The sequence below is a fragment of the Phoenix dactylifera genome, unplaced genomic scaffold (assembly GCF_009389715.1).
Source record: "Phoenix dactylifera cultivar Barhee BC4 unplaced genomic scaffold, palm_55x_up_171113_PBpolish2nd_filt_p 001073F, whole genome shotgun sequence".
Taxonomy (NCBI): domain Eukaryota; kingdom Viridiplantae; phylum Streptophyta; class Magnoliopsida; order Arecales; family Arecaceae; genus Phoenix; species Phoenix dactylifera.
This window is the reverse complement of record NW_024068421.1, coordinates 146,112-158,891: the sequence shown is the minus strand read 5'-3', so window position 1 is coordinate 158,891 and position 12,780 is coordinate 146,112. Positions and strand designations below refer to the sequence as shown.

The 12,780-nt window shown below is 35.7% G+C and overlaps 1 pseudogene; it reads left to right on the top strand.

Moving 5' to 3' along the window:
• The first annotated feature begins 6,681 nt into the window (after positions 1-6,681).
• Positions 6,682-11,877, top strand: LOC120107914 (annotated as a pseudogene).
• The last annotated feature ends 903 nt before the right edge of the window (positions 11,878-12,780 follow it).

Here is a 12,780-nt window from a genome sequence, read left to right as displayed (position 1 = left end):
TGGAGCATGTAAGTTTTCTATTATGCTAAGCTCTCCCCCTTTCCTTTCTTTATAGAGTAAGAACGGAGTGCTTCCAATGAAAATGCGATAATTATTGTTGTTGTGTGCTCCATGTTGCTAATGTAATGAATTTGCTGGTTGTATTAAGGAACCCTCAGGGCAATTGGTAAAATAATGCCATCATCTTCTTAAATAATGTCCCATATCTAAATGGAGTCAAAAATGTTATGAAGGGAGCAAAATTCTCAATTCTTATGCTATAGCCAACCTTTCCATATGTGAATATCTCATGCCTAACATTTCCTTATGTGTTATGCGAAATCTGCTATTCAAGTTTCTCCGCAGTGAATGTCAACTCATATAACATGTGTGTCCAATATGTTAAAGATATCTATTAGTGTGTGATATGGGAGGCATTTATTAGCAAAAACTAATTAGAGTAGCTGTGTTTGGTTCCTAAATACTTTTAGCCAGCAATTACCTTATTCAAGTAGGTACTCATTTCTTGTTAATTGGCTAAAATTATTCGGCCCTCCCTCATTGAATAGTTTTAATCATGTTAAAACTGAATAAGGATGAAAAAGATGCTTTCTATTTATCTGAAATCTCAAAAATGTTACATTTGATTCAAGAGCCAAAATAGTTATTTGGCTGTATAAACATGAAAAAAAGTTGAACAAGTGAACTTTATTGAATTTATTCATGTTTTCAGAACCAAACATGACTTAAGAATAAAACATATTGTGGGTAAGTGAGATAGCAATCATGTGAACAATGACCTTAATCCATTTGCCCATTCTGAACTTTACTGGCTGTCAAATATCAACTAAAGCCCCGATATCAAAGCAAAGCAATATAAGATCATCCCTTGAAACCAGACATGGAATATAAATATCAATAGAAGAGATGAATTTCCCACACAATATAATACATGTTCCAAGTATGATGGACTTTAATTTTTATGTTGATGGGTGAATTATAAAGTTTAAGTAAATGATAAAGAATTGTTTGGAATATATTGCCATCTTTAAGGAAGATTCAAGAGGACTTCAATATGGAAAGATATATTAGTTTGTGTTGAAGGTCGTAAGAAAGAGAAGCAAAGACCTAGAATAACATGGAAAGAGGTTATGAGGAAAAATATGGCAAATAAAAATTCCCTATGAGCATGACTATGTTGGAATGATCAACTTGACTTAGAAAATTTAACTCTGTCTGCAATCACCGCTAGTAAATCTTTTCTGAGTGTGAGAGAGTTCTGTGTACATGTGTCTATCACTATTCTCTTCTGAATGTTTTCGAATCAATTAGCTTGGTAAACGTGATCCCAGACTCTACTGTTCACTGATTTTTTTGTCAGATAGACTTTCTCAATCTCTTTCCATAATAAACCTTCATTTTCTTGTTGGTACCTTCTGCAGTTTATGATAGAGGAGGAAAAGCAAAGGTTTGAGGGAAGGTTCTGGACCACTCAATGTTAAGTTTTACAAATATTAAATGGCATCCATATTGATGGATTGATCACCTAAATGTTTAGAACTTGTTCATGGTGCGTATAGCCTAAAACATATTCTAAGAAGGAAAGCAGTATATGATACACTTATATCGACCATTAGCTTGTCAGTTTGAAAACATAGCTTTTGATGATACTTGGTGGGGAGGATTTGAACATGAAACCTCTCTCAGAAATTCTGAAGCTTAGTTGTGGATTTGACTGTTTGATGATGTCAATGCAGATAATTTTGAAGAAGCAAAAGGAGGTGTTTTCTTCCTGCTACTCTGGGGTGTGATTGTTTCTTTAAAAGGAGATGAGGCCTTTAGTTACTTAATTCTTGGCAAACCATTTCTTTTTAAAATAATGATCTCTTTGACATATTTGCGTACTGATTAATGCATTTTGTTTGGGGTTGGGTTCCTTTTTCTTTTTTCTTTTTTCTAAGTAGGGAATAATTAATATATGATATCTTTGATTAGGCTACAACTTCTTCTTCCTACCATAATCAGGTAAATTCCTGGAACATATTTGACAAAAAGACAATTATCATACATGGAATCTTTAGTGTCTTCACCTGCCATTCCCTTTTCCACTGTTCTCTGTCTTTCTTTAGCTTCTTGTCTGCAACCATGTGCCTTTCCCCGTTTGGGCAGCATTCATAGTTTGAACGTTAACCCATCATCTATGAACATCATCAGAACTTCTCCTGATAAGGTTTCTGTCATTGAACTTGTAGGTTGCAGCCTTCATGACACCATAAGGGAAGGCATGAGGAAGCTACATGAGGCAGTCCTCTAATGTTGAGCCTTCTGGCTTCTGTGAGCCTTCGATATTTATGTTTTGTCAGGGAGATATCTGTGCTTGCATTGCTATTCACGTCTGCATGAGAGAGAATTTGTGAAGTGTGGTAGAAAACTTGACAAATGATGAGCAATAGCGTTGTTACAATAGTTCTTCATCCATCAATCAACAAGTCATTTTTTAACCTTTCCTGTATTTGTAGCGGCAGTGAAAGACCCTGTAGGGTTGCAACATGAATTTATCTGTTATAGCTTAGATTAGAAACAAATATAAACTCAGTGACTATACTCCTGCGAGAATGATCTCAAAAACATGGCTTGCGTCAGCTGCCCCCTTTATTTTTTCCATTTGTTACGTTTGCACAGCATCTGATGAGCTTAACCTTAACAATTGATTCCAGATTTTGCTGAATGTGAGAGATCTGCGTACTGTTGTTCCTATGCAAAAAATTTAGCTGTGCTTTTCCCATTTCAGACAGTAGTATTAGAGTTGACAATGGTAATGGTGCTAAAGAGCTCGACGTGGTAAACCAGAGAATGGAGCAGTTAGTATCATTATCATATTCCCAGCCTTTTCTTGACAAATTAAAATTGGCTATAGGGCTTCAAGTCAAGAAGCCATTTCTGTAATTATAGTAGTTATCCAATACCAAGGAATATTTACCAAACTTTGTGAAATCACCTTAGTTTGTTAAACTCTGAGTATCCTCGATTGATAGAAATGTTGATAGAATTCCCAGCTTCTTTTTGAAGGAAATGGAGGGCCAAGGCGCACCTTTTATTGATGGATTAAAGTATACAAGTGGAGGTACAGTACAGAAAGGATTAGGCTACATCTCAAGGACCTAATAGTCTACTACAAAGCATCTTCACACTGTGATGGCTGCTAAGATTACAGAGAGGCTTCCAAAGAGATTTCAGGATGCATGATTCTGTGGAAGACACACTTCTGTGAGCTCTGTTGTTGCATGAATTTTCTTTTTCTTATGCTCAACAAATAGCTAGGACCAGTTGATCCCAGCCAGCCTGTAAATCCTTCTGAATCTTCTGTCTTCTCCAGTCCCGTCACAGATGAGGTACATTAGAAAAATTTACATTGATTCGTAGCTTCTTCAACTTTATCTTTCGCCATATATAGATGTCATATGCATATAAAAAAATTGGATGTATGTTATCTTCCTGTAACTTTTCTAGAATTCAAAAGGGTGTTTATGTTTATAGCATGAATGGGAATTACCTGAATTCCCACGGTGGGAAAGATGGAGACCTCCTGCAAACTTTTTGAGACTTTCCTACTTGGTTTGGTTTGTGGCCTTGTGCATTACCTAAAAACAATCAACTCTTAAGAACTCACAAAATAATCTAGATATGTAATGAATTAAATATAAGTTATATTTAATGGAAATCATGACGAGGCCCACTATTTTGCACTGGTTTAGATAGCTCTTTGGCTTCAGTTTTGGCAAGAATTATCAATGTTTTGCCAATCACAACCGCTCGTTTCTATGGAACTTATTCATCAAGCACTAATCTCGGTGCACCGGTATAAAAATAAGTGGCTATGATTATTGGTGTGTATGGCCATATAGTGCACGCTGTGTAGGATATAATATCTCTGGCTAAAGTCATGGTAAAGGTGACAAAGCATCCAGATTATCAATATCCAACAATTAGTGGCATTACAAAGCTACTCAATTGATATCTTGAGACGATTCTAAAAATTTGAAGCAACAGAGGGCATAAGGGAAATCGTGCGTTAAGAAAAGGGAAAATCCCAGTGCCCTTTCTCAGACATCTTTCTCTTGTTTTAGCTTTCGGGGGAGATATCAAATGCTTGTTGAAAGACAATTTCCCAAAAATCACCCGGATAGAAGGAGCATTTTTAAGGATCTCCTCCTGTCCTTGTTCTGAAATAAAAGAAACAAATTTAAATGTATTCCATATAACTGCATAATTTTGGTCTTAACACTGCTGTGGATCCAACCTTAAACCAACACTTTGCCAAACCCAAGGTTAAATTTGAAAGTTACTTTATTGGTGTCACATTGCCTTTAATTGCTTATGATCAAATGCGATCACCAAAAATTGTCCAGTTTGATTTGGTTAATTCAATAGCAGATGTGGACAAAAAACAGGAAATAACAGTGTGATATGTCAAAAATTTGTAAAAAACAAACAAAAAAAGATGCCATATAATTTATTAGGGACATTACATTCTAAGTTAAGCCGTGTGACTCATTATAATGGAGTCATCCTTACTCATGCAAGGACCAAAGAAGTTTGCTATGCATGATAAAAAATGATCACTTAGTTTTCATGGTATGATAGAATAGCTACAATAAAACCTGATTTGAATAGAATGGATCTAGCTGCTTTTTCTCCAAGACAACAATTGCCAATTTGTTGTAGGAAAGCATATTGAGATCATATGGGGGAGTGACACTAGTTTCTTTACATAGTCTTTCCTTTTGAGTATGGGTGCAACTTCTAAAGTTAAAAATGCCAATTCCTAAAAAAATTTAAATGTTAAATAATGTCTTGAGAATTCCTTCTACTAAAAGATAAAGTCAAAATAGAGTGCTTAGGAGAAACTAAAAATGTTTGTTTGTAATCTTTTCTTTCATATGATTGTTTCTTATCTTTCAGATACGGAGAGTCCGCACACAAAAACCTATTCTGTAATATTTTATGTTTGGTAGAAATAGTTTTTAATATATTACTGCCAAATACCAGATGTACTGAAAATATTTTTAAATTTTGCATAAAATATTTTTTTAAAAATTACTTTTGAAAAGCTAATGTAACACTACTTGTGGGTCATGAATCCAGTTATATATTTGTCCATAAAATACATAACACTATTTTGCTCGTTGTTACATATTTTATGGACAAAAAGTTCATCAGCCAAAAATTATTTCAATAATTGTAGCCAAGAAAATTAGAACTATATTAATCATAGGTATTTCCAATTGTGGGTCCTGGATCAAGTTAGTTGGTCACCACTACACATTAGAACTACATATGCGTTGGGTCAACTTATGACTCGACCTGGTCCCAACTCGATTAGACCTAAACTTATCCATAATTGAAGACCTATGAGTTGGGTCGGATTCAAAAAATGTACATGGTCTAAATTCTAGGTCAAGTTTGTTTTTTTTTTTTTTCAACTCCACTAAACCCAATCCAACCTATATAATTCAGGTCAACAAAATGGACCCAACCTAACCTGGACGTGATCTAATTTGACCCAAAAATAAGAATCATGTGAACCTTCTTCCCCTTTGCTCTAAATTTTTTTTCCAATTTATTGAATAAACTCTCAGTTAAACTAATTCTTTTTCTTTTATTCAACAATTGCATCTATCTTCACTTAACTACTTTTAAAAAATTCATATTTCCTTGTTTGTTTTGATAGATTTTTATTTATATGTGTATATTATAAAAATTCTAGTTTATAAATTTATTTAATTATTAATTATTATATTTTAGTTATGAAAGAATATAACTTAAATTGTAGACTCGATCTAACCTGAGCTGCAAACCCGAACATTTTAAGTTGGGTTCAGATCATAGTTTCCCTCAACTAAACCCAATCTGGCTCGATCAACTAAGAGATTGGGTTTGACTCATAAGCATGAACGGATATTAAATTTGGCTTCTCGGTTCAACCCGACCGGTTTGCAGTCTTATGGTTAATTAGTAAAATAGGCTCGTCTCGTAGGCGTGCTTAATTGTTCGGAAGGCCACAGGTAAACGGATTCCTTTGGGGACCGAGAGACGAGTTTGGGAAGTCCTCTTCGGTGGAAGCTGCTCTCTCCTTCGGAATTCGATGAAATCTCCTCCATTTGCTGCTATGGATCGTCGCCGGTTTTTTCTTCAATGGTAACCTTTTGGTCCCCAATCTTTCGATCGTTAGTTTTATAAGAGAAAGGGAGGATTATGAAACCCTATCTTGATCCTTTTTAATCCATTGTTCTTGGTTTTTTATTTTATTTTTTATTTTCCTTTTGATTTTTGCGATCTCAAATGGGAAGTTCTTAATCAGTCCAATCTGGAGGGCGCGAGCTGTTTTTTTGTCATTTCTTGTTCATATTATTAGAAAACATTAACTTTTCGTTTATATTTGGTGCATCGTGGCTTTAATTCTTTGTTGGTTGAGTTGGAATAAATATTCTTCGAATTATGAAATCTTTAATTTTCTAATTGTTTGGTTCTTCATCAAGAAAAAATGTTGCGAAATTTGTGATGATTTTTGGATAAAAGTTTTTAGTGTTTAGATGTGATTGGCTTGCAGCATGAGTGTTACTGCTTTCCATTTATTATTGTTATTATTATTATTTTAATTTCAGGTGGTGATGGTAATGGAAAAGGTGTGAGTCTTGATTTGTTGAGCGAAGAAGAATGGTGTTAGTTTTAGCGTTAGGTGATCGTTCACATCCTCACAGCGGTCAGCCTGACCTGCCGGCGAAGTTTCAAGTCCAGCTTTGTTCCGGGGAAAATCCAGCACATATATGTAGCTGGAAATTTATGTATTAAGTTTACCTCCCATCCATATCTTTTATTTTGCTTTTGATTGCATTTGAGCCTTAGGCAAGGAATGGCTTTCTTTCTGATTTCTTTTCTATATCTTTATGTGGTTTTTGTATCTAGTATCGTTCAGTATATTGTTTGTAAAGTTATGATATTACAACCAAAGGATTCGAAAAATTGGTCTTTGTTGTGTGCTTAACTTTTTTTCTTTTTGATTTTTTAGGATTAGGACGGGGCTTAATCCCCACTTTCTACCCTATCCCTCCTCAACCTTTTGAGGATGACTTCAACTGAAATCGAACCCCGGCCCTTGCCACTTGGGCAAGGGGTTGATACCATCTAAGCAAGCTCTCGGTGATATTGTGTTCTTACTTCATTTGAGCAGAAATGGTTTCTTCTTTCAGAATGGATTTTGTTGCTGAGTATAGGGGTTTGGACTCAAATGTTTGATCGAAAAATGATATTGTCCGTAAGTATTTATTGACGCTGTAAAACCTCAAGCTCTAAGTATGTTACCTAGACCCTTCAATTTAGCCTAATGTATCCAGACGTAACACTTTAGCATGGACGTTGTGCTTCACTTAGAAGGTAATCTACTTTTTCTCCCAGAAAATCAGTATATAATGGCTTTGGAGGCATCATGGCCTGGTAATTGTCTTCTATTTCTTTAGTTGGTCATGGACTTTCCTTTCTTATATTCACATGGTATTCTATGATATCAGAGATTGTGGATGAGTATTGTTGCTGCGAGTTCCTTTATCAGACATTTTAATCCATGAAAATGTATGCAGTTGGTAGTCCTCTAATTCTGTGGTTTTCATGGATGTAGGTTTGTTGTCAGAAAATTTTTTCCTCATAAATATAATAGGGATCTTCCAGACAAGCTTATAACAGTTGGTAATACTCAAATATCATTTTATGATTACAGAAGTAAAAAGACAGTTCTCAGGAAAGGTTGTGTTGGTAAGGTTCAAAGAAGAGTGCTCACATAAGCAAAAGTTGAAGGGTGCTTTTAGGAGAAGCTAGAAAAACTAGCTTTTGCCTTATTCTTATATGAAATACCTATTTTATTTCCACAATGATAATTAGTTTGCCATACTTAAGAATAGATATATTGGATTTGCACATGAATTCGCTAACATTCAAACTTTGATGGTCATTTTGAAGTCCTTAATTAAAATAGATATTTCAATAATGTTGGATTTAAGTCTACTAGAATAGAAGCCAATCCCTTCGTTTTTTTTTTTCAAGGCAAGCTTTTTCATTCTTGATATCTCATTATGTATGATGGGATGCCATTTTTTTATAGTACTTTGGCTGTATTTATGTTCAATTATGTTGGTTGATAGTCAACAAGCTGTTTGAAGCAACTCCATTATTATATTCTGAAGAATTATTATACAATTATATTATTTTGGATGCATAAGGTTGAACGACAAAAACTGAGCAGACAGAACATTGATTTTTGATACTTGTAGTTTGCTTTTTATTCCCATCAATAAGCAACTTGTATTTTGTTTCTTAGGAAGTTCATGATTACTTGAAGAGCCTATGTCCTGACCTGCATGTTACTCGTGGTGAATACGATGAGGATTCTCGTTATCCAGAGACCAAGACTCTTACCATTGGCCAGTTCAAGCTTGGCTATGTCATGGCCATCAGGTTGGTTTTCCCCCTGTGTCTGTTTTTTTATCTTTTCTACATGTTAGTTTTGCTGATGTCACAATAATTGTATCTTCGTGCTTTTACTGGCTTAACTTTTTGGCTATTACGGCATTACCTCATAAATTTATGGGATCTATGCAAAAGATCAACTGTCAGCTCCACCTTGCTCACAATTTTAGGTAGTGGAGTTGTTTTCACCCCCACTAGATGTTTGTATTCTAGGTAAAAAATCAGAGGGTCTAATAATGGACACATTTACAGATGTATTTAAACGATGGTTCTCAAAGTCTTGGTCAGTACCAAACCATATCGGGCATTCCTAGATTGGACCAGTAATTGACTGAGTTCTGGGACATATACGGGACCCTGATCCCATGAGAACTGCTCGGCCCAATTCAAAAGGCCCTAACTGCTTCTTTTTCTCTATCACATTCAAACTGAGCAAGGAAAGAAGAAGGGATAAAGAGTGGAAGAAGAGGAAGAGCTTATACCGGCCTCCTTCAACCCTAATCTTTTATAGATATGAAGAGTCTCCTCTCCCACCTTTTTATCTGTTTTCCACTAAAAGTGGTGGAAAATAAAAAAAAAAGTAAGGGGAAAAACCATGCTGAATATGTGACCAGTATCGGCATTTCAAACCCATTTTGGCTCAGAAACCTCACCTAACATAAATAATATAATATTTCCTAAGCAACAATAAAATGCATCATAACAAATAGAACAACAAATCTAAGAAGTGGGATCCTGGTTGGTAACGAGGTGCCAACAAGTCCCAAGTGTTGGTACAAGGGCATCATAGTACTGTACTAACACACTGCCCAACTGAAATTGTCACCGAGACCGAGAAATTTTAAAACCTTAATCCACACAGACAAAGGAAAATTGATCTCCATTATTTACTTTGTTCATTGAAATAATATCTTGCATTCCTTGAGAATAGTCCAAGCTTCCTCGGAATATAATTACTAATGCAATCCCATTGTGTCTCTGAGAGCTAGGTCACAAAGAGAACAAGCAGCAGATATTTGTTTCAGCACACCCTACAATTCAGGTTTCCAACAACTCCAAAGATTAAGGTTACACTAATAAATTGGAAGCATGCTAGAATTGAAATTCCCAAAAAATGTAAATAAGATGCCTCTCTAATTGGTAGAAGCATTACTGTATACTTAAGCAGTTAAGCTCTGGTCCATGAATCCCATTTGTCTAACCACAGTTTAGCCTCTTCATAGGATGGTCTATGGCCTTTGTCCTTTGATCTTTAACTTGACTATCTATGGTTAATAATCACTTCTTTTTCCATATCTACAGTGAATAAAAGCATTGCTGATATTCTGGCATCGACTATATTAGCTATATAATTAGTAAGTGCAAAGCCTGTAAAATAGCCAACCTAACTTTCCACACTTAAAAAGATTCTTTAGTTTTGATCAGATAACTCTTGCCCAGAATTGCACGAGCGAATATCTCTTTCACAATATTTGAAGTTTTTTTGAGCATAAGAGAGGGAAAACCTAACAAGTAAAATTACTCCAGTCCAAATACTTGAAGAAACACCTCCAAGTTTTCAGACTAGAACCTCAATTTTGAACCTGGAACCTCCTCCATTTGGAAGAGGGTTGCAACTGGGAAGCTTTTGCCAAGCTTACCTTTTCTTGCTAATCCATGATCACATTTAAGAATTCTGTCTAAGGTTTGGAAGAGGAAGAAGATGCTAAGAGGAAACATGGAGGGGAGAAAAGAGTTGGGCATCAAGCTGGAACATTATATTCATTTTTATCTATGCAAAGGAGTTAAAGCTGGAATACAATTTCACAAAAACTATTGAATTACTCTAAATAAAGGTACAGGAGTTTATTTTTGCGGCATCATTTGTCTCGTGGATTGTTTATTAAACCATCAGAAGTTGGCACGATGTGAGGGATGCATGTTTTAGACTCACAAACTTCTTTGGTGGTCTGTTGGTTGAAAGTCCCAAACTCAGAAGAACGAGAGGATCTATATAGTTTGTATCAAATTGGAATCGTTTTCCCATGTCCTTTTCTGGACTCATCAATTTTTGGCTCAGTAAGCATTGATGTTTGAAAAATTGAAAGCAATATTAATGTTGTCCTAGGAAAAAAAATCATTATTTTCATATTGCAATCTAGGGATGGCACTTCAGCTTGTTGATATTATCATATACAAAATGATAAATGAAGAAGAAACAAATTAAATCTTAACATGGTATGGCTTTATCGCTTGTATTCATTATTATGAGTTAGTGGACACATAATAATTGATCCGCCGTGAATGGCATCGTTTGATTTTACAATCATGCCTGTCTGGTAGAGTGAAGGACGTGGAAAATGTGGTCCCCTAGTTTTTTCAGAAGATCTGGTATAGTAGCTTAGCAAAGAAAATAGTCTACTAATTGAAATGCATATTTATAGGACAGTCTTGACGCCAGAATGGTGGAGAGAGTTGGGAGACGCTAACAGGATAGATTTCCCTGTATTTACTAGACCTACAGAGGCTCTCAAGTAACACGGACGAGTAGGTTATTATGAAACACTGATGTACATAACCTTGGTGCATGAATCTTATGATTCTTTCTTTATGACAAATGCAGGGAATGATATAAGATAAACTTTGTTTATCAGTTTACAAAACCTTGTATTTGTTTTTAGTTAGATTAATATCTAACATCTTGCTACATTAGAGTTGATAAGCCTTGTTGACATTAATTCTGCAAGCGCTGGTATTCCTAGATCATGTTGATATGAATTTTTATTGTTAGCGAAGTTCTTTCTTAGTATACTTAATTTTATCCATCCAAATGCCCTTCTTTATCTATTTATTTCCTAAACTTCAAGCGTGCATTCTCATGTGAGTAGTTTTCTCACTTTCTTGATAAAATAATGCAGATCATCCCATGGGGTGACTTGGATTCCTTAGCCATGCTTCAGAGGCAGTTGGATGTTGACATCCTTGTGACAGGCCACACTCATCAGTTCAAAGCCTACAAGCATGAGGGTGGTGTTGTCATAAATCCTGGCTCTGCAACGGGTGCGTATAGCAGCATCACCTATGATGTCAACCCGAGCTTCGTGCTCATGGACATTGATAGCCTCCGTGTTGTGGTGTACGTCTATGAGCTAATTGATGGAGAGGTCAAGGTCGACAAGATCGACTTTAAGAAGACTGCAACAGCCAATGCTTCTCACTAGAACTCCACAAGCTATTATCACTATATGATTCGACTGAATGCCTTGATGTTACATTTGGAATTCGATTTTCTTATTAGACCTGAATGTGGCTTTTGGTTATTGCTGTAGAGTGGTTGCTTTGCATCTGAGAAACAGGGTTAGCTCTGTAGATTGTTAATGCTAAAGGAATTTTTTGTGGTGATTGCTTTAGTCCTTGAAAATTTTCTCGGCCTTTTCAGATCGATGGTATTTTATGAGTTTGGTAAATTTATTTATTCCCATCTCCCAGAAACCAAGCAGCCCAGGTATACAAGCCAAGTTATCAGCACATGCCACGGATGGATTCCCCTACTGATAATTTCTCTGGGGATATATTGAGAGATCAGGGTGGAAGTAACATCCATGTTAGGAGCTGAGCAGAGTGCAGACTTGAGTTGTGATTTGAGGCATCCATTGTGCCTCGAGACTATGAAGGAGGGATAGACATGAAGGGCTCGAGATATGGGTTTTGAGGGATCCATGGTTCGATGGAATGATCATGTTGCTTCGAATACATTGCAGTAAACCTTCTTTTAAATGTTTGTTATAATTATTAAACTTAGTTAATTCTTATAAATCTGGTACCAAGTACTTCGATACATGTTGTTTCATGCTGGGTCTTATGTAACATGAAGATCAACACATCTATGCATCATAATCATCATTGGCATTGGATAAAATTCTGGCGCCTCATGTGTGTCATATTTACACAACAAATATGATGGCAATTGGCAAGTAAGTTGATTGGTACAAGTCCACCAGGTTGAGTTGGTTTTAGGTCAAGCCTATTTCCATTACGACACTCCGATGTCAACAGTTGCACCTTGGACCATATATTGATCGATACAAGATCAATTGATTGGGTATTTGCAGCTTCATATAGCAATGCATTTTGCTATAATGTCATTTTCACTTAGTTTTCTATTGTTTTCTAATTGGATATTCCAAGAATATTCTGAATTTCCATTTTATCATAAAGATTCTTTCACATGAGACGTTCCAGGGCCACATTCTATGGTTGCCTTTTCATTCATCAGAATTATTGCTTTGGTCGTCCCTACTT